The sequence below is a fragment of the Bos indicus x Bos taurus genome, chromosome 6, assembly GCF_003369695.1.
Source record: "Bos indicus x Bos taurus breed Angus x Brahman F1 hybrid chromosome 6, Bos_hybrid_MaternalHap_v2.0, whole genome shotgun sequence".
In the NCBI taxonomy this organism is placed as follows: Eukaryota; Metazoa; Chordata; class Mammalia; order Artiodactyla; family Bovidae; genus Bos; species Bos indicus x Bos taurus.
The window spans coordinates 35,851,362-35,878,083 of record NC_040081.1 but is presented as its reverse complement, the minus strand read 5'-3'; the positions used below and the strand labels follow the sequence as shown (position 1 = coordinate 35,878,083).

The following is a 26,722-nucleotide window of genomic DNA, read 5'->3' as shown; positions in this document are numbered from 1 at the left end:
CTTTTATTTCATGTGACAGTAGGGAGAGTTCCTTCATAGTTGTGGAAAGAATGCCATCACTCTTCCAGAAAAATAGATTTCATTTTCCAAATCATTGCCTGTTAGAAGAGAGTGAGGGTTAAATTGTATTATCTGTCATTTTGACCCTTTATTAGTAGAGATATGTCAGTAGTTTTTAATAAGCTATTTGATATAACACTTTAAAGCTTCCCAGTACATCATTTGCTTTCATATAGCAAATTTTTCTGTAAGAATTCAATACTGGGAATATAAGCAAACATCGCATTTGTGGGACCATCACATGAACAATGGATTGACATTAAATCAAACCTGAGAAACAGCCTACACTGCTGAGGGAACCATGGGCAAGTTACTTAACCCGTCTGTAAAATAGGAATAGTACCTGCCTGCAGGAGTTTTTGTGAGGAGTACATGAGTTAATAAATGGGTTTTAAAGTCATAAAGACTTAGAAAAGGACCTGGCTCAGAATAAGTTCTCTGAGTGTTAGCTACTGTTACTAGCTACTGTTACTGAGTTGCAGGAATAATGAGTTTCAGACATGTGCTCAGCAGATCCCTCGTGTAGCTACATTTTAGGGAGGTGAGTTAAAAGAGATGCAGGTGACTAGATTCAGCTGAAATACAGTCATAATGTATTTTAGTGAAAACTGGAAGGTTAATCCAATTTAGAAGTCATTTCCTGACTGTCTACTGCTAGGCACAATGGGGTATGCAGGCATATTTAAGACATCTTAGTTTGAATTAGAAAAGGAAATGGGAATGGAATTGTAGTTTGTTTGCTCCAGGCCTGCTAATAACATACATAGTGGCTTTGTTCATAGAATCTGTTACTAATATTGGCCTCATTCACTGAAGTAATAAAATATCTCTAAAGCAGATAAAATAGCAGTTAGCAGAAGACTTAACATATCAAACTAAACTAACAGATCAGTAGAACATCAAGGCAAAAGAAATGTCACAGGAGACTGTTTACAGTAATTAGGTTCAGCCATATAGGGAGCTTTGTTGTGATTAATTTGAGATTTCAGAAGCTCTGACAGTCCTTCATGAGGACTGTTAGAGCTCAGAATTCTGCCTTTTGACAAAGCAGAAATTTTAAGTTCGAGAGAGGCCTTTTCAGACAACCTCTAAGAAGATATTTTCTTTGAGAGAATTCATACATTATTATTAATACATATTTCATCTTCTAAAAAGGCTTGAGGAAATGAAACTTTATGCACATAAGCCCTGAAGCTGTTTGGCTTCGTGGGTGCAAAAGGATTCTGAAACCTGGAAATGACGTGTTTGAATACTGCTTTGCATTTTTCACACACAGAGCTTTTTTGCTAACAAAAACTTCTCAAACTTCCTTCAGTCATGACATTGAAATGGTTTAATTCTGTTTTATCATAACAATGATATAAATGGTGCATTCTAATCCCATAATTAATTGTAATTCAAAAAAGTTTTTCCTTTAGCAGGTATTGTTATATTAATTATATTCTCTAGGACAACACATTGTGTTATCTTGGTTAACCCCACGCTCCTAATATGTATCCTAGTTTAAGAAGCCCAGAAATAATGTGCTCTCATTTGACCTTGTGCACTGTAAAGAAAAATATCCAAAAGTTTATTTTTAAATAAATGTATAAATGGAAGTTGATATTTTTTTAGAGAATTTGTAAGACTAACAGAACTCAGACCAAATGGAAAGTGTTTGGCAACTGTGAGTATACTTTTAAAAAAATTGTGTAGTAGGAATATTTACTATTTCATAATTCAATTTCAGAGAATAATATAGGAGTTGACTGGAAACCTTTGAGTGCTCAGTAAATATAATAGAGTTGGCAAGGCCCAGATCAGTGCCACAGTCAATTCAAGCAGAATTATAGGATTATAATGGTACTCTTGTTCTGGGATTCTTTTTTGTTCTCAATCTAGCTTCAGACTGAACTCTCTGGTCACTTCATTATTTTTCCCAACTTAGCTAAGATCATGGACTAAGTGGCACAGCAGACATGAAGCAGGGCACAGCTATTTAGGCCACGATCTCAGAGACCCTCTGCCTCCAGTGCTGTGGCCAGAGCCACACAACATACTACAAATCAAAGCTAGGACCTGCATTCCAAATTTAGCCTGCCTTCAGGGGTACTAGGTCCACTTACTAATACTTTCATAAAGTTGACCTTTTCTCATTTAAACATATGCTTTAGCTCCATCCTAAGCAAAATCACAGGTCTTATGGGCCAGTTGCAGTTTCTTTCTAGTTCAGATAAATATAAACTTTAAAAAAAATAACATCTGTAACCCAAAATTATCTTATATATATCATTGGCACACTTTGTGAAGAGCTTCCCTGGTGGCTCAGTGGTAAAGAATCTTCTGTCACTGAAGGAGGCGATGGGTTCCATCCCTGGTCCAGGAAGATCCCCTGGAGAAGGAAATGGCAACCCACTCCAGTATTCTTGCCTGGGAAATCCCATGGACAGAGGAGCCTGGCGGGCTACAGTCCATGGGGTCGCAAAGAATTAGATATGACTTAGCGACTGAGCAACAACACTGTGAAACTCTGGCCAAGCAGAATGAGGGTGATTGTTGTTTTACAGTAGTAGCTAAGTTGTGTCCGACTCTTTGTGACCTCATGGTCACAAAGGTCCTCTGTCCAAATACCAGCTTCTCTGTCTTCTCCTTAGATAACCTTGACAGCTTTTCAGACCTCTCTGAACCCCAAGTTTCTTCATATGTAAAAGGGTTGTGTGCTAAATGGGCACACTCCAAGCATTCATAAACACCACTATTAGGCACCTAGGGCTGCTCATTGACAACCCTGGTTGCTAGGCTTGGCCTGGAGAATGGTGGCTCTGTGCAGACCTCCAGGAGGCCTGAGCATCCTTGTTGAGGTCTAGGGCACTGCCTTATCACGGGGAATGTTCACTGGGGTGCCTGCACAAGTGAGAGGGCAGTGCTGAATTCCACAGACCCTTAAAAATACAGTGTGTGCCATCAGTCACCATAAGGTCTCATCCAGCAGTCAAAACATGGGGGTGGCGGGGGAGTCCCTGCCTTAGCAGTGATGTGGGATAATGGAGCTCACAGAGAAATGGGTTCTTCCAAGCAGCTGAAGGCATCTTTGTGAGACAATGAGCTTGTATGCTAAAGGCAGAAATGCAAACTGCTTCTGTAAATGAGGGAAACTGGAGGAGCAGACTGGCACCCGGTCAGGAAGCAGCACTATCAGCACAGACCCCGTGTAACGATGAGTCCAGGGTCACCGGGCCCGGTTTGCTCAGCAGCATCCCTGGTTTATGTGATTATCTGGTGTGTTACAACACCCTTTTTACTCTCAAATGTCCCAGCTTAGAGGAGAAATTAGATGATTTCCCTACCAAGACCCTGAGAAGAGGTTTTCATCTGCCCCAGGTCACACAGTCACTAGGCGGCCAAGAAGGAAGTAGAAGCTGCTTCTCTCAGCTCCGACAGCGTGGCCTAGTGGCCACGGGTAGGGGCTTCCTCTAGACTGCACCTCCGAGGGCTGGATTGCAATCCCAATCCCACTCCATGCTGGAGTCCAGCCCAGCACCTGCTTGCTTGATACAGGTGGGAGGACCCTTACTGAGATTCTGTCTCCTGAAGGACAAGAAATGTTCCCAGTTCATGTCCTGAATGTCTGCTATGTACCAGGCATGTGTGATCCTTAATACCAATTTGGGGATGTATAATACCCCTTTCAGAGGGAGTTCCCAAAGGAAGCTGGCAGAGACCCAACCAAACACTGCTATCTGAGACAACGACAGGGATCACAGCACTTGCAGAAAGCAGAGGTCCTCTTTACACCCCCTCACCCCCTCGGACATCGAGATTGCAGGAATCTATGAGGCTCTCCACCAAGGTCTTCCTTAAAACCACCTTTAGCTGAGTGTGTGTCATTCCAGAGAATGCATCCACCAGCATCATTCCCCAGGCAGCTGCATATCACTGTAAATCTATCAGGCTCAGAAAAATCTTCAATGTAGCTCCACGCAACTGACAGGTATAGTCATTTTGAAGGCATCTTTTAAATTTTCTTCTGATCAAAAGATCAGATCTGGGGGAAGAAGTAGATCCAACCATGCCTCCCTCCTCTGGTTACCAGGGTGGCCAACATCCTTTCTACATGGAAATCACTGGGGATAGGGGGCACTGGAGCCCATCCTTGTTCCTAACTCTACTTTTCCTCCTGGTCTAGGTTACCCCAAACTTGTCTGGCTTGTGTATCCATGTCAAGAGAGTACCTGTTTAGTATATTTAGAAAGCCAGAAACAAAAGGTGCTATAAATGCTGAATGAAATGTGTAAGGCATACTGTCTTCCACATTTTTTGGTTAACCTAAAGATGGATATGAACATACTTAGTATAGTTCCTTTATGGAATTCTAGGTGTAATTTATGAATATCCCTAGAACTTCAAACATAGACCTTTGGGTTTTTATATGTCCATAGTGACTCTGTAATGAATGGCTAATATCACTGTAGCCAATTAAATCACTGGGGGATATGATATATTAGACTTACTATACAGATATTAAAGAAATCAGTGAGATTTTGGAACATTTAACTTTTTTCTTAAATTAGAAGAGAAAAAATTGCCTGTAACACTCAGCTTCATTTATGTGTGAAGTAACTATCAAGAGTGCTTTTATTCTCAAGAGAAACCTTAATAGCTAAACTTAAAACCAAATCATGTGTAATTTCTTCTAAGACCAACAGATACCCAATTCTTTCCTACATTTCAGAATATGTTGATCATCTGGAACTTACCAATAAAACACAATTACCTTTGAACCTAAGAAAAGAAAGCCTAAGGAAAACAGTTATTTTTTTCAATCCATTGAAGCAATTGATCTTTTTAAAAAAGTCATATAACAGAATAAAATCTTAAAGATACTATTTTTTTTCTAAATGAGAAATGCATATAAACTTGCTGTGTTAATTTATTTTGACAAAGAACCCAGATTTTTAGATTACTTTTTTGGCTTTAAAAATGTAACTTAAAAGATGAATTCAATAGGAGTCTTGATAATCTATGTGATCTAATCCAAACTAACATATTGTAAGCTGTTTCAACGTAATAATCATAACACAAAGCTGACTCACAAAGTTTGGTTGTTTTTTTTTAATTATTGTTATTGATGGACAATTTTTAGGGAACAGTATTTCCATTTTTTGGTTTTTGTTTCCCCCAAAATCAGATTTTGGGGGCCATTTGCTAACATTTTAGTGTTTAGGGGAGTTTGTATCTCCCCTCATTGCATTAATAAGATATTTTATCTTACTATATGAAATACCTAAATTACTTTTCTATAAAAACTAGAGAATGAAGGGTTTTCTCCTGCACTACACAAATATTCTGTACCATACTCACCAATTAAATTGGCACAATGTATAATAAAAATGTTTCCACCATGAGAAAAACTACTGTATTTCACTGATTCTAAAGATAAACATTTTAATACCTGCAAAACTGGGATACTTCTTAGAATCAATCTTGTCTTACAGTTAGTTGACAGCATTTGTCTTTCTTAGTGGTATGTAAAATAATTATATCTTTTAGGTTCTTTGAAATATAAATTTTTTTGTAAATCTTGCCTTTTTTTTGAAAATAGAACTAGAGGTAATGGGGTACATAAAAACTGCCTTTAACAGATATGTTTTTATAAAAGCACAATTATATGAACATACAAAAGTTAGATATTTAAAAGGTAATCTAACTTCAGAATTGTTTTTTCATAATGCTGTTGATTGCTCTTGCATAGACTTGTGTTTTACTAAGTTAGGAGTAAAGATAAGGTAACCTTTTAACTACTGCATGTTTTTTAAATGCATACTACTTTATTTCATTTATTTCATTCAAGTAAATTGTAGAGCTATCAAAATGTAGCCAAATAGCAATTTTTACTGGTCAAACTTCTAATGATTTATATGTGAATTAATCATTAAATTATATAAAATTTATTATATATTTAAAAAATAAATTATATAAAAATAAATCATTTAAAAAATTATATGTGAATTAATTATGTTAAATTTATACATTATTTAAGAATAACACATTTTGTTTGTTTATATGTTCTATCCATATAACTTAACGTAATAGTTTTTTTTTTTTTTTTGCTTATATCATTTTTTAATGAAATTAAAACAGACATTTTTAGGGATCACAAATGTAGAAAATTCTTATGATGACACAGTTGTGATTTACTAAATTAACATATTTCATCCACAGCCATATTTATGAGACAAGAGTATTCAGTAAATTACTGTTGTTACTATCACTTCCATGAAGAATATAATTTACAGGATTTCTAAGAATAATATATTTTCACAACTCTTTTAACAGCTAATATCAGCTTAATTAGCAAGTAATTGAATTTTAAACTCAGGTGTCATAATCTTTCAATCTTTGAATATAGAATTCTCATGAATCTAGAGTAGTAAAAGGAAACACTGATGTCTCAATTCCTTTTTGATAAGAATCTGAATGCTGTCTTCACATCTTACCTAGTGAAAGGTCTTCCTGAATCTTCCTTTTCTTTTCTTCATTTCCTACATTATCATCAGAACATAATAGGTTTTTGTTTGTTTTTCTGTAACTAATTCATATTTCCTTAGTTTTAACCTAATATTGTTTTCTGTTCCTGGATCTCACCACATTACATTTAGTTTTCATATCTCTCTAGGCTCCTCTTGGCTGTAACAATTTCTCAGAATGTACTTGTTTTGATGACACTGACAGTTTTGAGGAGTAGTGATCAGGTATGTTGTACGCTGTCCCTATACCCTGTACCTATTCCATGATTTGTTGTTCTTTGTGCATTCCTTGCCTATTCTAACACAAAGCAGATTGTGAAGGTGTCTGATTAAAGATACATTATAGAGAAATAAAATATGAGAGAAAGATAAATTTTGATGAGGACTGGGAAGGCTTCTTGCCATTGAAGCAGTTAGTTGAGTCTTCAGTGGGATCGGGGGAATAAATATGAGGAATGCAGATTACCTTCTCGTAACAAATGAATATGATTCCAGCATGATCTTTATTAAAGGTGTGATTATAGTATTGGTATCAAATTTGGTAGGAGCCTGGAGGGTATTTTCCCCTCCTGACACCAAAATACACAGTGTTTTCTCCAGCTGACACTGACTAGATGTCCTGCAGTTCTGACCCTAACTAATGCAGCCAGACCGCACAGGTTTAAGGGCTCAGCTCCACAAGACTGCCCTCACTTATGGTGTTAGCGGCAAGTATCAGGACCCCAGGTTACTCTCACTTCTGTCTGACTTGACTACAAAACTGGGGGTTCCCACAACCCCCCAAGTACTATTACACGTTATTATAAAGGATACAAATGAACAGTCAGATGTAGTGACATGTAGGGTAAGGTCCAGAAGGGTCCTAAGAATAGGAGCCTCTGTCCCTGTGGAGGTAGGTGGGCCACCCTCCTGGTACATGGATGTGTTTCCCAGGTTGAAAGCTTACTGAACCCTGTTGCTTAGGGGTTTTTAATGGAGCTTTAATCCTATAAACAGGCATGGTTGGTTAAATCAATGGCCATTGATGATTAACTTAATCTCCAGTGCCTTCCTTTACCCCAAGGTTGGGAGGTGGGTCTGAAAGGCCCAAGCTTCTAATAAAAGCAACCCCCACCCTGAAGCTATCTAGGGGCCCCTGAAGAGTCATCTCTTTAAAATAATTATCACCCTTGTTACTCAGGAAATTTAAAAGAATAGAGGAAAAATAGAGAATGAAAAGACACACAAAAGTAGAGAAGCACATATAAATGTTTGAAGTAGTAAGACTAAAAATAGGGGACTGAAATGCAGGCAGAGATGAGCAGGTCCCCATCTTTTGAGGGAGAAGCTTGGAGAAGGAGGAGGTACCCCTCAGAGCCATTGTCATCATCTTATTTGCAAGTGCTCTTAAATGATGTGTGTATACATGGCAGAGCTGTGGTAAAAAGCAAGACATTCAAGAACACTGCAAGTGTTGCTGGGCTATTGCTTAGGTTTCTACTTCTAGACTTTTCTATTCCAGTTAAGCCAGTTTGTTCTCCTTTTGAGCCCTACCTGACAACTCTGAATCTAGATTTGGTTCTAGACTGCCTCCTTAGGTATCTGATTTTAACTCTCTCAGTCCTTTTTGCTGCTGTTTCTGTAAATGTAACCTTACCCTCTTTTGTGGCTGACAGTTATATCTTCTTTCCTCTTACTACTCATCACTGGATAATTTGTTTCACTAGTGCTTTTTTTTGTAACACCTCCAGTGAAACCTAACAACCTTAAGCTCCAGGACAGCAAGGACTTTGAAAGCCTTGACAATCTTTGTATATCCAGAATACAAAATAGTCCTGGCACGAAAGTGTTCAATAAAGACTGGCTGAAAGAATGAATCAATACCATTCAGAGCACTATATTTATGACTAAGATAAAAGTTCTGTTCTCGAGCATTTCACAATAAAGACATGGGGCAGCATCATCCACTCAAATAACTACAGTAAAGAATTGTTTAATAAAAGCCAGAGAGAGAGGAGAAAAGGTCCCATAAAGTTGGGACCACAAAAGACTTACATCTTCAGTGAAAAGAAATTAGAAATAAACTTGTGGCACAGGGGGCTTCCATTGTGGCTCAACTGGTAAAGAATCCACCTGCAATGCGGGAAACAGGTTCAGTCCCTGGGTTGGGAAGATCCCCTGGAGAAGGGAAAGGCAACCCAGTATTCTGGCCTAGAGAATTTAATGGACTGTATAGACAAAGAGTCGGACACGACTGAGCGACTTTCACTTTTCACTTTGTGGCACAGGAGGAGCAACAAGAAAACTCTCCTGTATTGACCCTGTTACTGGGTGAGAGGAACAGAAATATCTTTCCTGAGAATCTGTAAACATGAGCCTGACTTTGTGTAGGTTTCCAATATGAATTTACTCTGTCTATCCAGACCATCCAGCTGACAATTTAATTTAGGTAGTGTGGGTTGCAGAACGTTGGTAGGAATGATCATAAATCCCCTCTGAAGGGATACAACTTTAACACGATCCTCAAAAAATTTCCACGGATAAAGTTCCAAAGAACAAGATCTCACAAGGCACTTTAATTAAGAGCCAGCAAAAACAACCAAGGGCAGCAGCAGACTCACTGAGACTCTACTTATAGGAATCACTATAGAATGCAAACATAGCAAACTTTAGCTTATACAAAGAGAGGTATGTATCTCTTTAAACTATGAGCAAGAAATAGGAGACTTAAAGATCAAGCAGATTTGGAAAGGAACTACAGAGAACTTTGAAAACTAAAACATAGTTATCAATATAATATTTACAGGTAAGTCATGATGACCCTTAGCAGAGCAGGATCATTGAGGGATGGAGGCAGAATCCAGTAACAGTCAATTGAAGAGGTAACGACAGTAAATGTGTTATGTGGGGCTTCCAGGTGGCTCAGTGGTAAAGAATCCACTTGCCAACCACTGCAGGAGATGGAGGAGAAGAGAGTTCAATCCCTGGGTCAGGAAGATACACTAGTGAATAAAATGGCAACCCACTGCAGTATTATTGCCTGGAGAATCCCATGGACAGAGGAGCCTGGTGAGCTACCATCCAGGGGGTGGCAAACAGTTGGAAATGACTGAGCAAACATACACACATGTGATTTTCTGTGTGTGTGTGATATTTTACAATTTAAAAATATTAAATAGATGATAATGAGAGAAGAAAAATTAGAGTGGTTAAGTACAAACTAATTCTAGTATCTTTCAGTGGTGGCAGAACACTGATGGTGATGAGGAGGGGAATCTCTTCCTCCATCAGCATATCTCAGTACTCCCAGATACCAAGTCTATTTCCTTAACTAAAGGAAAATGGGAGTTGGTCAAAAGGGAGGAAGAGCGAAAAGATGAGGGAAAGGAGGGAAAGAATAGGAATGAAAATAAAGGCGAATTGAGGGCTATAAGCAGGAAGGCAAGACCCATGTGGCCACACTGAGTGAACCCCTTGGCCCTGTGCTGGACTTCGTGACAATGTCTCCAAAGTTGTGGAAGACAAATGAGGAACATGTGAAACACATTCTAAAGCAACTGCCTTGAAAATTAAGACAGTTTTTTCCACTGTAAATTATAAATTTCACTTACAAATGTTAATGCTAATCTAAATTTCCTTTTCAGCTCACTATGCTGGATTTGAACCTAACTGAAAGCAACAACCTCCACTCTGCAAACCTTGAAACATCCCTACCTCTTAAAAATAAAAAGGGTAAAGTAGGACATTCAGTTGTCAACATAAATTACTTTTCCTTTTTTTTTTTTTTGGTTTTAAAACACCACAGCTTGTGCCTTCAGAGGCAGGCCTAGGGTGAGGGGAAAGAGAGGAAGCCCACTGTTAGAGTTCATAGATCTATAGAAACAATTCATATTCTTGATTTTGTAGGTCAAAGGATTAAACATTTATTCTATCCAACTACTTTGAATGTGATTTAAAGTCAGGTAATATTGAAACAGGGCTTCCCAGGTGGCTCAGTGGTAAAGAATATGCAGAAGACACAAGTTTGATCCCTGGGTCGGGAAGACCCCCTGGAGAAAGAAATGGCAACCCACTCCAGCATTCTTGCTTGGAAAATCCCGTGGACAGAGGAGCCTGGCAGGCTACAATTCATGGTGTTGCACAGAGTTGGACATGACTTAACAACTAAACAACAATATTGAAAAGCACAACAATTTTTAGACAAATCAAACAGATATGTCCATTTCAGTTCTTTATAAAACAGCAAGTCAAAGAAATTTTCAAATAAAAAGATAACAATATAACTATAATTAGAAGCAATATTTCTCAATTTGGATGATCATTCTTCCACTTTATTTTATAAAGTACATTAGAATGACCTTCACATTTTCTCCATATTGTGCTTCTGCCTGAAAAGTAGCCTGACTTGCATTGTTAAATTCATTATGACTCTTCATAATGCAAGTGTCATAATTCGACCCATACTGGTTTAAAAGGAGGAATGCAATAGGTTATTAGGCACTAGATTTGAAAGTCCAGGGGGGAGCTTGGCTTTAGATGTGGCTTGATTAAGGACTCTACCCATGTTCATAGTGTCCATCTTTGTGATCAGCATCTTGTAAGTCAGCTTCACCCCCATTTATGTGATAGCTTCTCTCATCACAGAAACATGTTGTTGAGCTCCAAGACCCATGCTCTCATAGCATCAAATCCACCTCCAGCAAATGTCTCCACATCCCTAATTGTCTCTGATAGCTTATGTGTGTGCCTAAGCCTGAACTGTGGCCAGCACAAGGGTCCCACTGCCTGGCTTAACCCAATCAGTGCCCACTCTCTCAAGCTTAGGGCAGGGACTGTCCCTTCTAAACAGCATTGCAAAGTGTGGAAGAGAGAAGATTTTCAAATAAAACTGGGATGACAATTAACTTGATATTTTAGGAGGAGGAATGGATGCTAAAGTTTGCTCTGAAAAAAATATTGAAAAAGTAAACTTTGATATTTTCTCTCATTTTGAGATTTTCCACATTCACACCCTTCCCCTCCATGTTCAGTTATTACTTTACTCTTGCATAGCAAGATCCTTGCTTTCTGAAGTAAGGCTCATTGTTCATATATATTTGGTGTCAACCTACAATGGCAAATATATTGTCAGTCAGTATAAAATAAACACCAAGGACTGGGTTCTCACTTTGACATATCAGTTTGTATTGACCCTGAAATTTTAGAAGAAGAAAGTATTTCTTAAATGTAAAGTCTATATAGAATAATGCTGACTTAAGTAAAATGTTACTCAATATAAAGTGTTAGAGAACAAAAGAGCTTTAATTATTTATCAGTTATAAATTTGGATGATCTTTTTATACTCATTCCTATCCACCAAAATAGAAAATAGAAATGTGAAATCTAATGTCACCAACAAGAATTTTATTTTTTATATAAACCAGTTTAAATGATAAATATAATAACTATCCAAGCATATTTTACTTGTATATTTTGATCAAGACATATTTTCCTCTTTTTTTTTTGCCATTTTCCTATAATTTATTTATTCAGCACATAAATCAAGTACTTCCTAAATTCCAGGTACTCTTTTAGGAATTGGGAATACAAGATTAAATGCTTTGTTATATCACTCACAGTGGAATCCCAGTCATATATCCACAATAAAAGTCATTTTGTTTTGATGGATGATAAGGAAAGAGGAGTCATATATATGAAAATGAACATAAAATTGTTATCATTTCCAGTATAGCAAGGGTAATATTCTGGCTTCCAGGAGAAGGAACTAATTTTATTTAGACACATAAAATCTCAATCTGAAAGGAAAATTTTTCTGTTTGGGACTAGAATGGTGTTCAAAGTTTTCTCCATCACCGTTGTCTATTCCTAGCGGAGCTGCTCAAACCACTAGTTGATAAAGAGGATATGGAACATCTAAACAGGGTTTTTCCTGAAATGTGGGACAGGTTTGTTTAAAGAAAAAAAATTTGCTATTACTAGCAATAATAGTAATTATTATTACTAGCTATTATTAGTAATAGCTAACTTTGCTATTACTTATTGTGTAAGCTTAACAAGTTAAAAATTAAAATTCACATATGTGAGGCCATCTTATATTAATAAAAAAGAGAAGACAAATATATAGCTCTTTTGACTAATATATTTTTTCTCTTGGATATTTAGGTTATAAAACCAGGGCCTGGGAAAACGAGATTTTCATGAAATTCCTACAAAAAGATGTTGAGAAGCCTTGTTGTTTCAGATGCAGCAAAACAACATCTGATTTGCAAGTGGCAACTTTGGGTTTTCTTCCGGTTGGCCAAAATCCTAAACTTGGTTTTCACAATGTTCTGTTGCCTTGTTATCCCTGTGTTGTAGAGAAGCAGAATAATAGTAAGGTGGTGAAGAAAATGACTACGGGTCCTGCCTGCCTGGGTGGGAATTCTTACTCTGCCGTATGCTGGCTGTGTGATTGTACTCTCCATTTCTGTTTCCTCATTTTATAGATGAGGAAGCAGATCTTATGTAGGGACTAGATCTACCTTAGGATGCTGTGAGGATTAGCTGAATAAACATGTGTAAAGTGCTTATAACAATTCCTGGCACACAGAAGGTGGTATGTGTTTGGTTAAATAAACACACTCACATATACAGTAATTTCTCACATTTTGTGTAATCAGTCTGGGATTATGACTTTACAATACCCTTATATAACTATAATAAAGAAACATTTTCTTACTTGACTTAGCTTATTCACCGAGGACTGTCAAAGGATAAGTCTGGATATCTAACATACAAATGAATTTTCCAACTCTTCCACTAAAGATCTCTTATCAGAACCATTAAATGTTCTTATATTTAATGGTCATTGTTGTTCAGTCACTAAGTTGTGTCCCACTTTTTGCAACCTTATGGACTGCAGCACACCAGGCTCCTCTGTCCTCCACTATCTCCCAGAGTTTGGTCAAATTCATGTCTGTATTATATTTAATAGGTGATAAATAATGTCATCTTTGTGTGCGTTTCTCAACAAATCCACAGTAGGTATAAAAATCCGCAAGGTAAAAACCAAAGAGGTGTAAAAAGGTCTCACTTCTAGTTACAGCTCCTAGTGGCGTTCATTGTTCACTTCTGAACACACATTGGCAATGGAAGTATAAAGATCAGAAGCTCTTCCACTAGGCTTCAAGAAAAGCCATTGCATACTTAGGGAATTACAAGTGAAAGTAAAAGGATTTGATGAGACATCTGGGAGTCTTATTATTCATCATTTCCTCCTAATACATGAGCTTTTGATATATGCAGTATTTCTTAACCAGGGCAGGACTGTTTTAGGAGAAGCACTTAAGAATGTGCAGATACTATAATGGAGTTGGAAATAATGGAGTAGGAAATGGCAACCCACTCCAGTATTCTTGCCTGGAGAATCCCATGGACAGAGGACAGAGGAGCCTGGCAGGCTACTGTCCATGGGGTCTCAAAGAGTCAGATATGACTGAAGTGACTTAGCACAGGTACTATAAACTTGACATAGTGTTATCTATCAATTACATCTCTCTAAAGCTGAGGGGAATGTGGAGGTGCTACTAGCATTTAATGGGCTTGGCATTGGAATGCTAGATAGATTGCAAAGAGTGAGAGAGTCCTGCAGATTACAAATTGAAATGCTCAAAGTGCTGGTAGTACCTGATCTTCCTGCATTCATGCTCACAAAGAAAGCTGTAAGAGAAACAACTCTGGCCTGTAAATAGGAGACATACATCATAGACCTGCTTTAACCCATAACGAGGTACATGACCTTGTGAAAGTCCTGGAATCACTCTGAATTTCATCCTCTTGTAAGTATAATAATGAAAGTCACCGCTGTTTCTTTAAAAGTCTAAAGATGGTTACTTTGTCTTCATGTTTAGCAATAACTTTACATTTTAATAATATCCTCTCCCAGTAACAGAGTGACATGATGTAAACTCATTTGAAGCCACACTGTGTGCAAATATTGCCCTTTAAATATTCCAAGAAGTCTTTAACAGTAATAGTTAGTTTCCATTGGAGCAAAAAGTTTAGCAAATTTGAATTAAATATTTAATGTGAAAATATAACTATTCTCTAATTTGACAGATCTTGTATTATATTTCAGTCTGTTCCTATGCAAGATCAAAATAGAAAGCTGCTTCCAAAAATCATTTTAATTAATATTATATTCCTCCTTTTCATAAATAAATATTAAATAATGCACATAAGAAAAGGCCTATTTAACAAGCAAAGTTAATAGTCTCCTTTATAAAGAAAATTATTCACCAAATTCTGAACATATTTAGAGTTGATCAATTTTAATTTTGTATCTTCAACATGATAATAACTATAACTCACCCAAAGTTATTATGTTAAATCTGAAACTTCTAATAAAGGGTTACCTGATGCATAGCATATCCTTTAAATACATTTACATTGTGACCACTCAAAGTTCTTATTATATAACTACATATTTTTATTGTGTAACTAGGTTAATTCTAATTCTATATAAAGGGAACATTCGTTAAAAATTGATGTTAGGTAATAAGAAAGAAATCTAATGCAATATACTCTGCTTTTGCTTTGCTAAAGCCCAAGGATGAAAGGACACCAAAAAAGATGTCCTTTTCATCATAGGGGACAGACATGCAAAAGTAGGAAGTCAAAAGATACTTGGAATTAACAGGCAAGTTTGGCCTTAGAATATACAATGAAGCAGGGCAAAGGCTAACAGAGTTTTGCCAAGAGAATGCACTGGTCGTAGCAAACACCCTCTTCCAACAACACAAAAGACGACTCTACACGTGGACATTACCAGATGATTAATACCAAAATCAGATTGGAAGAAAGTAGGAAAAACCACTGGACCATTCAGGTATGACCTAAATCAAATCTCTTATGATTATACAGTGGAAGTGACAAATAGACTGAAGGGATGAGATTCGATAGAGTGCCTGAAGAACGATGGACAGAGGTTCATAACATTGTACAAGAAGCAGTGATCAATACCATCCTCAAGAAGAAGAAAGGCAAAAAGGCTGTCTGAGGTGGCCTTACAAATAGCTGAGAAAAGAGAAGTGAAAAGCAAAGGAGAAAAGGAAAGATATCCCCATCTGAATGCAGAGTTCCAAAGAATAGCAAGGAGAGATAAAAAGGCCTTCCTAAGTGAACAATCCAAAGAAATAGAGGAAAACAATAGAATAGGAAAGACTAGAGATCTCTTCAAGAAAATTAGAGATACCAAGGGAACATTTCATGCAAACATGGGCACAATAAAGGACAAAATGGTATTGACCTAACAGAAGAAGAAGACATTAAGAAAAGGAGGCAAGAATACATGGAAGAACCATGCAAAAAAATCTTAATCACCCAGTTAACCCAGTGATGGTTTGATCACTCACCTAGAGCCATACTTCTTGGAGTGCAAAGTCAAGTGCTCCTTAGGAAGCATCACTACGAACAAAGCTAGTGGATGTGCTGGAATTCCAGCTGGGATATTTCAAATCCTAAAAGATGATGCTATGAAAGTGCTACACTCAGTATGCCAGCAAATATGAAGTACTCAGCAGTGGCCACAGGACGGAAAAAGTCAGTTTTCATTCCAGTCCCAAAGAAGGGCAATGCCAAACAACGTTCAAATTACTGCATAATTGCACTTATCTCACACACTGGCAAAGTAATGCTCAAAACTCTCCAAGCCAGGCTTCAACAGTATATGATCCAAGAACTTCCAGATGTTCAATCTGGATTTAGAAAAGGCAGAGGAACCAGAGATCAAATTGCCAACATCTGTTGGATCATAGAAAAAGCAAGATAGTTCCAAAAAAACATTCATTTCTGCTTCACTGGTTATGCTAAAACCTTTGACAGTGCAGATCACAACAAACTGTAGAAAATTCTTCAAGAAATGGGAATACTAGATCACCTTATCTGCCTCCTAAGAAACCTGTATGCAGGTCAAGAAGCAACAGTTAGAACCACACATGGAACAACAGACTGGTTCCAAACTGGGAAAGGAGTACATCAAGGCTGTATATTGTTACCCTGCTTATTGAACTTACATGCAGAGTATATCATGCAAAATGCTTGTCTGGATGAAGTCCAAGCTGGAATCAAGATTGCTGGGAGAAATATCAATAACCTCAGATATGCAGATGACACCACCCTTATGGCAGAAAGCAAAGAGGAACTAAAGAGCCTCTTGATGAAGGTGAAATAGGAGAATGAAAAAGCTGGCTTAAAACTCAACGTTCAAAAAACTAAGATCATGGCATCCAGTCCCACCACTTCATGGCAAACAGACAGGGAAACAATGGAAACAATGATAGACTTTTTTTCTTGGGCTCCAAATCACTGCAGATATTGAATGCAGCCACGAAATTAAAAGATGCTTGCTCCTTGGAAGAAAAGCCATGACCAACCTAAACAGAATATTAAAAAGCAGAGACATTTCTATGCTGACAAAGGTTCATCTAGTCAAAGCTATGGTTTTTCCAGTAATCATGTATGGATGTGAGAGTTGGACTATATAGAAAGCTGAGCATCGAAGAATTGATGCTTTTGAACTGTGGTGTTGAAGTCCCTTGGACTGCAAGAAGATCAAACGAGTCAATCTGAAAGGAAATCAGTCCTGAATATTCACTGGTAGGACTGATGCTGAAGCTGAAACTCCAATACTTTGGCCACCTGATGCAAAGAGCTGACTCATTAGAAAAGACCCTGATGCTGGGAAAGATTGAAGGCAGGAGAAGGTGATGACAGAGGACGAGATGGTTGGATGGCATCAGTGACTCAGTGGCCAGGAGTTTGAGCAAGCTCCAGGAGATGGTAAAGGACAGGGAAGCCTGACATACTGCAGTCCATGGGGTCGCAAAGAGTCAGTCATGACTGAGCAACTGAACAATAACAAAGGATGAAAAGGTTTCCATTTAATATTTTTCCTCTTAAAGGAAATTGGTTGTCGATATTATGCAAGCTTCTGTGTGAAAATGGGCTTGGTAAGCTCTTCTGAGACCAGTTCCTTGAGAAAATATTTTTCCCACTTTTAGTTGAGAGGTGCCTTAAGTGCTCTGCACACAGACACTCAATCCATTCTAACATATTCACTAATCTGTCCTGGCTTTGCAGTTTCATTTTGTGACCCAGAATAAACCCTATAAAAGCCATTGCTGTGCCATGCAGTGCTTGGTCGCTCAATTGTGTCTGACTCTTTGAGACCACGTGGACTGTAGCCCACCAGGCTCCTCTGTCCATGGGATTCTCCAGCAAGAATACTGGAATGGGTTGCCATGCCCTCCTCCAGGGGATCTTCCTAACCCAGGGATCTAACGTAGGTCTCCCGTGTTGCAAAAAAAGCCATTCCTGAAGGACAGTTGGCCAATTCTGATCCAAAATAAATTTTTAAAAAAATTCTCTAAATTTTTGAGTTCCTGATTGGACCTACTACAACAACAAAGTGTTTGTGGCAAATTAATCAAAATAACTAAAGTCATTTCTTCATCATCTAGTGATCTTTTTACTCCATGGTACTATTAAGCATGCATTTTCCATAAGAGAGAGAAAAGAATTCATGAAAGGGTTTTTCATTTGTTTTGCTTACTTTGTAGGAAAATAAATTACTTTTTATTGGAAGAAAGTGTCTCTTCACAAATCTTTTGAAACTCTAACTTCTAATAATTGTTTATGTCTTGATCAATAGTTATTTCTAACAATTGATACTATCAGTCATATCTGTCACTGGAAAGACTAAATTTTTTTTTAATCTTCTCTCAAGAAATATAAAAAACATACCATGCTTCCACTTCAGGGAAACTCAGATCCCACATGCTTTGTAGCAAGGCCCCAAAAAAGAAAAAATTAAAAAAGAAAAACATAGTCTAGTAGTCATAGCTACCTCAGCTTTTAAAGTACCTTTTATATGGCAGATATGAACATGTGGCTATTCATTTATATCGTGAACTTAATTTACTTTGAAAAGTTAAAAATTATATAAAATTTAAATGATTGATTTTTCCCATTATAAAATGATTGTGTGCTTATTATAAAACTTTGGATAATAATGAAGGTAAAATTAAGAAAAGTATGTAAAGAAAACCATAGTTAACATTTTGATATATATATATATAAATACTTATAAAATTTTATTTGTGAAATAAATTAATATATACTGATGCAAAGGAAAAATGGGCATAGTTTTAAAGTCAAAGAATACTATAAGATTAGTAACAGCAAATTCCTTTCCTATCCCTAGGTCTCTATCCCCAGACCTGACAATTATTTTCAATACTTTTTATGTGGTTTCAAATATTGTCTCCACATTCAAAGATATCCACAACCTAATTCCTGGAACTTGTGAACATGTGACCTTACACGGTAAAAGGGACTTGCAGATCCTAAGGTTAGGTTCCTCAGATGGGAAGATTGTCCTGGGCTACCTGAACGGGTCTAGTGATAAAATCACAAGGGGCCATATAAAAGGTAGGTAGGGGGATCAGAGTCAGTAGTAGGAAATGCAGTAACAGAAGCAAGAGATTGGAGTGATTCAAGGAAGGGGTCATGAGCCAAAGAATGTAGTGTTTTTTACATGGTGAAAAAGGCAAGGAAATAGATTCTCTTCACAGAGCCTCCCGGAAGATGCAGCCCTTCTGACACCTTGACTTCAGCCCAATGAGACTGATTTTGGACTTCTGACCTCCAGAATTATGAGCTCATATATTTGTGTTGTTTTAAACCACTTTGCCTTTGACTATATGGATCACCATAAACAGTGGAAAATTCTGAAAGAGGTGGGAATACCAGACCACCTGACCTGCCTCTTGAGAAACCTGTATGCAGGTCACGAAGCAACAGTTAGAACTGGACATGGAACAACAGACTGGTTCCAAATAGGAAAAGGAGTATGTCAAGGCTATATATTGTCACCCTGCTTATTTAAATTATATGCAGAGTACATCATGAGAAATGCTGGGCAGGAAGAAGCACAAGCTAGAATCAAGATTGCTGGGAGAAATATCAATAACCTCAGATATGCAGATGACACCAACCTTATGGCAGAAAGTGAAGAGGAACTCAAAAGCCTCTTGATGAAAGTGAAAGAGGAGAGTGAAAAAGTTGGCTTAAAGCTCAACATTCAGAAAACTAAGATCATGGCATCTGGTCCTATCACTTCATGGCAAATAGATGGGGAAACAGTGGAAACAGTGTCAGACTTTATTTTTCTGGGCTCCAAAATCACTACAGATGGTGACTGCAGCCATGAAATTAAAAGATGCTTACTCCTTGAAAGGAAAGTTATGACCAACCTAGATAGCATATTCAAAAGCAGAGACATTACTTTGCTAACAAAGGTTTGTCTAGTCAAGGCTATGGTTTTTCCTGTGGTCATGTATGGATGTGAGAGTTGGACTGTGAAGAAGGCTGAGCGCCAAAGAATTGATGTTTTTGAACTGTGATGTTGGAGAAGACTCTTGAGAGTCCCTTGGACTGCAAGGAGATCCAACCAGTCCATTCTGAAGGAGATCAGTCCTGGGTGTTCTTTGGAAGGACTGATGCTAAAGCTGAAACTCCAGTACTTTGGCCACCTCATGCGAAGAGTTGACTCATTGGAAAAGACTCTGATGCTGGGAGGGATAGGGGGAAGGAGGAGAAGGGGACGACAGACGATGAGATGGCTGGATGGCATCACTGACTTGATGGATGTGACTCTGGGTGAACTCCGGGAGTTGGTGATGGACAGGGAGGCCTGGCGTGCTGCGATTCATGGGGTCGCAAAGAGTCGGACAGGACTGAGCGACTGATCTTATCTGATCTGATCTGATCCTCTCATCTCTCTGAAGATTTTTTTAAATATAAATTAACTTACCTATTATTCTGCACATTGTCTCTGATTGTAGGGGATTCTCTTTTCTGGTTTGTTTCCCTGATTTTATTGTTTTATTTTCTTTGGCTAGCCATTTATATTTAAGAGTTAAATCCTAAAAATCTGTGAGGAAGCATTATCTAAGTGAGTAGGTTTATCCCTAGGAGAACTTCACTTGTTTAGGGTAGAAAGTGAAAGTTAGTCACTCAGTCATATCCAACTCTTTGTGATTCCATGGACTGTAGCCCACCAGGGTCCTCTGTCCATAGAATTCTTCGGGCAAAAAGCTGTTTCACTGAAAGCTCCCTATTTCTGTTCCTGTTTTTGTGGATTAAAACGATAATTTTATTTTATTTTTAATTCTTGGGCACTTTTGTGGTTAAGAATTCAGGATAAGCTCAGTTGGGCAGTTTTCAAATGGGGTATTGCATGCATTTGCAGTTAGATATCAGTTGGAATTATGGTTATAATGTGGCTCATTTGGGCTGGAGTCTAAAACAGTTCACTCCCTTGGCTGACAGTTAATGTTGCCCTTTGGCTAGGTGCTCAGATGGTCTGTCAGCTGGATCGCCTGCATGGTATGTTGAGAACAAAGTCTCAGGTGGAAAAAGCATCCTAGAGAATGAGATAAAATCCATTTGGTCATTATGTATTATCCTTTATATATTTTGTATTCGGTTTGCTAAAAGTTTGTTTAGAATTTCTGCACCTGTGTTCAAGAGGACCATTAGGCCATAGTTTTGCTTTCTTCTAATGTCTTTGTCTAGTTTTTATCTCAGATCAATGCTGGCTTCATAGAATGAGTTGGGAAATAGTCCCTATTTTTCAATTTCTGGAAGAATATGTGTAGACTTGATAGTATTTCTTCCTCAAACATTTGGTAGAATTCACTCCAGAAGCCATCTGGGCCTGGGATTTTCTTTGTGGGAAGGTTTTTTAACTAGAAATTTAATTTAAAAAGTAGATATATGGCCTTTCACCTAATCTATTCCTTTTTGACTGAGCCTTGTAATTTATGTCTTGCAAGGTGTTTTTTCTAATGTGTTAAATTTACTGGCATAAAGTTGTCAATAATATTCTCCCATTTTACTTTAAATATCTGTAAAATCCCTAATAATGTCACTCCTCCCATTCCTGTAACTGCCAGTTTGTGCTTACTTTTTGTTCTTATCAGTCTGATTAGAGGTTTATCAATTTTCTTGATCTCAAAAAACTAGCTTTTAGTCTTATGCATTTTTTTTCCTATTGTTTTTCAACTTCATTGACTTCCACCTTGATCTTTATTATTCCCTTTCTTATACTTGCTGCTGGTGCTGCTGCTAAGTTGCTTTAGTTGTGTCCGACTCTGTGCAACCCCAAAGACGGCAGCCCACCAGGCTCCCCTGTCCCTGGGATTCTCCGGCAAGAACACTGGAGTGGGTTGCCATTTCCTTCTCCAATGCGTGAAAGTGAAAAGTGAAAGTGAAGTCACTCAGTCGTGTCCAACTCTTCACGACCCCATGGACTGCAGCCTACAAGGCTCATCTGTCCATGGGATTTTCCAGGCAAGAGTACTGGAGTGGGTTGCTATTTCCTTCTCCAGATCCATGAGTTATCTTGGAGTATATTATTTAATTTCCAAATACTTGGTGATTTTGCAGAGATTTTTCTGCTATTGATTTCTAATTTAACTCTATTTTGTTCAAAAAACTTTCTTTGTATGAGTTGATTCATCTTATGGCTCAGTGGTAAAGAACTCGCCTGCCAATGCAGGAGATGTGGGTTCAATCTCTGGGTCAGGGAGATACCCTAGAGAAGGAAATGGCAACCTACTCCAGTATTTTTGCCCATGGACAGAGGAGCTTGGCGGCCTACAGTCCATGGGATCACAAAAGAGTTGGACACGACTTTATGACTAAATAACAAACCTTATTGAGACTTGTTTTCTAGCCCAGAATATGGTCTGTCTTCAAGTGGACACAGAACATCTATGGTAGATGTTCTGTGTCCACTTGAAAATAATATCTATTTTGCTGTTGGGTAGAGTGCTTTATAAATGTCAAGTTGTTTGATAGTACTGTTCACATTTTCTATATCTTTACTGATTTTCTATCTACTTGGTCTATCAATAATTCAAAAAGACATACTGAAATCTCTCATAACTCTGGATTTGTTGATTTATCTGTTCAATTCTGTCAAGTTTTGCTCCATGTAATTAAAGTTGTGTTGTTATATACATAAACAGTTAGGATTGCTATGTGATCTTGATGAATTGACCTCATTATCCATAGGAAATGACCTTTTTATCTCTGGTATTATTCTCTGCTCCTAAATTTGTTTTCTTTGATACTTTCTTTTGGTTAGTGTTAGCACAGTATATCTTTTTCTTTACTTTTACTTTTAACCTGCTTGTGTCTTTATATTTGAAGTAGACTTCTTGTAAGTAGCATATAATTGGATAGTATTTTCAAAATCAATATATCTCTGTTTTTTAATTGGGGTATTGAGAGCATTTTCATTTAATGTGTTTATTAATGTGGTTAAGTTTAAATATATAATTTTGCTATTTGTTTTCCAACAAGAATTTTTTTTTTTTTTTTTTTACCTTTTCTGCTTTTCCTGACTTTTCTTAGATTAGATCTTTTCTGATTCTATTTTATCTCATTGGTTGCTTTTAAGCTATAACTCTTCTGTTAGTTTAGTTGTTGCTTTAGGGTGTACATATGTATTTTTCATTTATCACAGTATATCTTCAAATGATATTATACCACCTCATATATAGTATAAGAACATTTCAATAGTTTACTTCCATTCCTCCCTTCTCTATCTTTGCACTTATTGTTGTAATATACTTTACTTTCACAAATGTTATAAACCACATGTTACTTTGTAATTAGTTTTAATTACAGGTTTTAACAATAAGAACATTAAATTAAAAGAAAAAAATTCTTATATGTTTAACCATGGAGTTACCTTTTCTAATACTCTATTCCTTTGTATAGATTCATATGTCTCTCTGGTATCATTTTCCTTCTGACCAAAGAACTTCCTTTACCATTTCTTGTAATGTGGTCCTGTTGCTGATGAAATTGGTTGGTTTTTGTACATCTGAAAAGTGTTTTGTCTTCATTTTTAAAAGGTATTTTGGGAGTTATAGTATTCTGATGGCTTTTTCTTTCACTGCTTTAAAGATTTTACTCTACTCACTTCTCACTTGTATAGTTTCTGATGAGAAATCTAATGTCATATTTACCTTTGTTTCTCTGTATCTAACAAGCCTTTTCTCTAGTTGCTAGGATCTTTTCTTTACCACCGGTTTGGAGAAGTCTGATGTACCTTGACATAATTTTCTTCTTAGTTCTTGTGCTTGGGTTTGTTGAGTTTCTTGGATCTGAAGTTATTACAACACAGGGCTTTCTTCAGAGAGATACTAATGTCAAAAAACTCTTATAGATGAAATGAAAAAGTTTCTAAATGTTGGTACAAAATGATTAATTTTATTAAAGATCAGCTCATTCCAAAATGTCTTAAAATTGTGTTATTATATCTAAGAAGATCACATAGACCTATTATATATAAAAATATGTGACTAAGCAGAGGAAGAGTTTGCAATGCGTGTTTTAGCTAAAATGTGAATTATAGGAGGATTTTCAAGAAACAGTAGGCCAGATTTTGTGGGGTGTTTTGATGAAGGGAGGTTACAGCAACTAGCTACTTAAGAGGCATTTTTCATCACATGAACCTGCTGAACAAGTATCCACAAGACCCTAAAGAAAGTTCTGTTTAAGTAACAAGATTCTTTGATTTAAAACAATCTGAATCTCTGGAAAAATTACAGTGCAATCGGAAATTTTGAAATTCTCTCACTGCTGCTGGGGTTTGAGAGTAGAGATTATTAGCCAGACTTTAAGTGAAAGTGAAGTCACTCAGTCGTGTCTGACTCTGCGACCCCAAGGACTGTAGCCTGCTAGGCTCCTCTATGATTTTCCCTCCGTGAAAATCCCTCCTCATGGGGTTTTCCAGGCAAGGATACTGGAGTGGGTTGCCATTTCCTTCTCCAGGGGATCTTCCCAACCCAGGGATTGAACCTGGGTATCCCACACTGCAGGCAGACTCTTTACCGTCTGAGCCACTGAAATCACCCAGAAGAACCATGGGGCTTTCCAAGTGATGCTAGTTGTAAAGAATCTGCTTGCCAATGAAGGAAACATAAGAGACGTGGGTTAGATCCCTGGGTAAGGAAGATCCCCTGGAGAAGGAAATGGCTACCCACTACCGTATTCCTACCTGGAGAATCCCATGGACAGAGGAGCCTGGTGGGCTAAGTCCTTTGGGTCACACAGAGGTGGACATGACTGAAGCGACTTAGCATGGAAGAACCACAGAACAAAATGGAACAGTATTATCTCTTTCTTCCAACAGAGGAGAGAGACCCTTTCTTTGAATCATTTGCTCAGCCTTGAGAACTTGACTCTGAGAGAAGAGTAAGAGCTTGGTAAGCTGTGGTCTGATCGTGCAGTCAAGATGAGGCTTACTGATCTTCCCCTAGACAAGTTCTGGATTTCTGGGAAAGAAGAGTATTCTGTCATTCATAGGAAGGCAGAGAACATTTTGTTGCAGTTTCCTACTCATTACATACGTGAGCAAGCTTTGAATTGTGTAACAGTCATTATCAGCAGGGATTAAAATCATCTCATTTTAGTTGAAAATTAAATGCACCTGTGTTTTCCTCATTAACTCCAGAAGTGAGTAACTGTGCATTAGAAAAACAAGTAGAAGTTTCATTCATTTTATTGTATACTCCTAGTTTCAAAAATGACAATTTTATGTATAAGTAAATGGCACCCCACTCCAGTACTCTTGCCTGGAAAATCCCATGGACAGATGAGCCTGGTAGGCTGCAGTCCATGGGGTCGCTAAGAGTCGGCAACGACTGAGCGACTTCACTTTCACTTTTCACTTTCCTGCATTGGAGAAGGAAATGGCAACGCACTCCAGTGTTCTTGCCTGGTGAATCCCAGGGACGGCGGAGCCTGGTGGGCTGCCGTCTATGGGGTCACACAGAGTCAGACACGACTAAAGTGACTTAGCAGCAACGGGTATATAAAAGAGATTTTTAAAAGCTAACATATATATGTAGTAATTTCATAACTGCTAGGCCTAGGCGCCTGCTAAGTGTTACTCAGGAAAAAAATAATTGTTTCAAAGTTTTGTATAAAAAACTATCTTAAGAGATACTTTTATTCATATTCTCTTGTCTTATGGTTTAGTAGCTATACTGATTGTACTGTCAATAATTTTCAAGTTGCAAATAACATTGGCTAAATCAATTTATAAATTTAAATTAACTAAGTCTATCTTAAGAAAAATAAATCACATTTTTTGGTATAAACCAACTATTTAACAGAAATTTCTTATGCTTGTTTTAAATGGCTCTTGACATGCATATACTGCTATATTTAAAGTAGGTAACCAAGAAGGACCTACTATAAAAAATTATGAAAAGGAAAGAAAGGTGTTAATTTCAGGAAAAGTAAGCTAACCGTAACTTCTTTTTCAAGAAAGTTTGGGTAAATAGTCATTTTAGTTTTAAGTAGAGTGGGGGGAATCACATAGTCTAAATCTCATTAGCTACTTGTAGAGTGGACATTTATGATAAAGGTTTTGGCCATCTGAGGTGTGATGGCAATGAGAGTGTGCTTTGCAGAGGTTTAGCTACAGGGAACCTAACTGACCAAGATCCCAGCTGCTGGGCTCTGAACTCCATGGATGTGTTGGTGCTAAGGTCACACCCCAGACAGGAGCACGGAAGCAAGCCTATACCTTGATAGCATCAGACCCTTCTGATGGCTGACTCTGCTTCAGAGACTCGCTGAGAGCACTGAAGACCCTTCCTTGGACTTCACAGCCATGGAGACCATTTCCACCTAACCTTTCTTCCTCTCGCCTTCATGCAAGCTCATGTGTGCCTTCATGGTCCGATGGCTCTCCTAGTCTTCTCAGGCTCTTTCTCTCAAAGGTATTTCTCTCATAAAATCCTTGCATGTTTAATCCTATCTTGGTGTCTTGGAGAACTTGCACTAATATACTGGATATGGTTTAAAAATCAGGTATGAAATAAAAATAAAAAGGAAGCTAAATTTTCTCTGCCTACACTACCAACGTACATTAGAGTTGGTGTCTTTTGTGGCGAGAGAGAAATACACTTTGGCTAATAAATATCCCCAGTAGTCAAATGATTGACAATCTTTTTTGGATTACTATATCTATAAATTAGGACTTCCCTGGTGTGGCTCAGTGGTAAAGAATCTGCCTGTCAATTCAGGAGATGCAGGTTCGATCCCTGTGT

The 26,722-nt window shown here is 37.6% G+C and overlaps 1 protein-coding gene across 2 annotated transcripts in view; it reads left to right on the top strand.

Annotated features, from left to right (window-relative positions):
* TIGD2 (tigger transposable element derived 2) overlaps positions 1-26,722 on the top strand; it is a 44,930-nt gene that overhangs the window by 3,666 nt on the left and 14,542 nt on the right. Inside the window, exons 3-4 of one of the 2 annotated variants that reach the window (XR_003511478.1) lie at positions 6,716-6,791; positions 10,190-10,277. The gene's annotated coding sequence lies outside the window, so the exon portion shown is untranslated. The remainder of the gene's footprint in view (positions 1-6,715; positions 6,792-10,189; positions 10,278-26,722) is intronic. The other variant, XR_003511479.1, reaches the window with a different exon arrangement.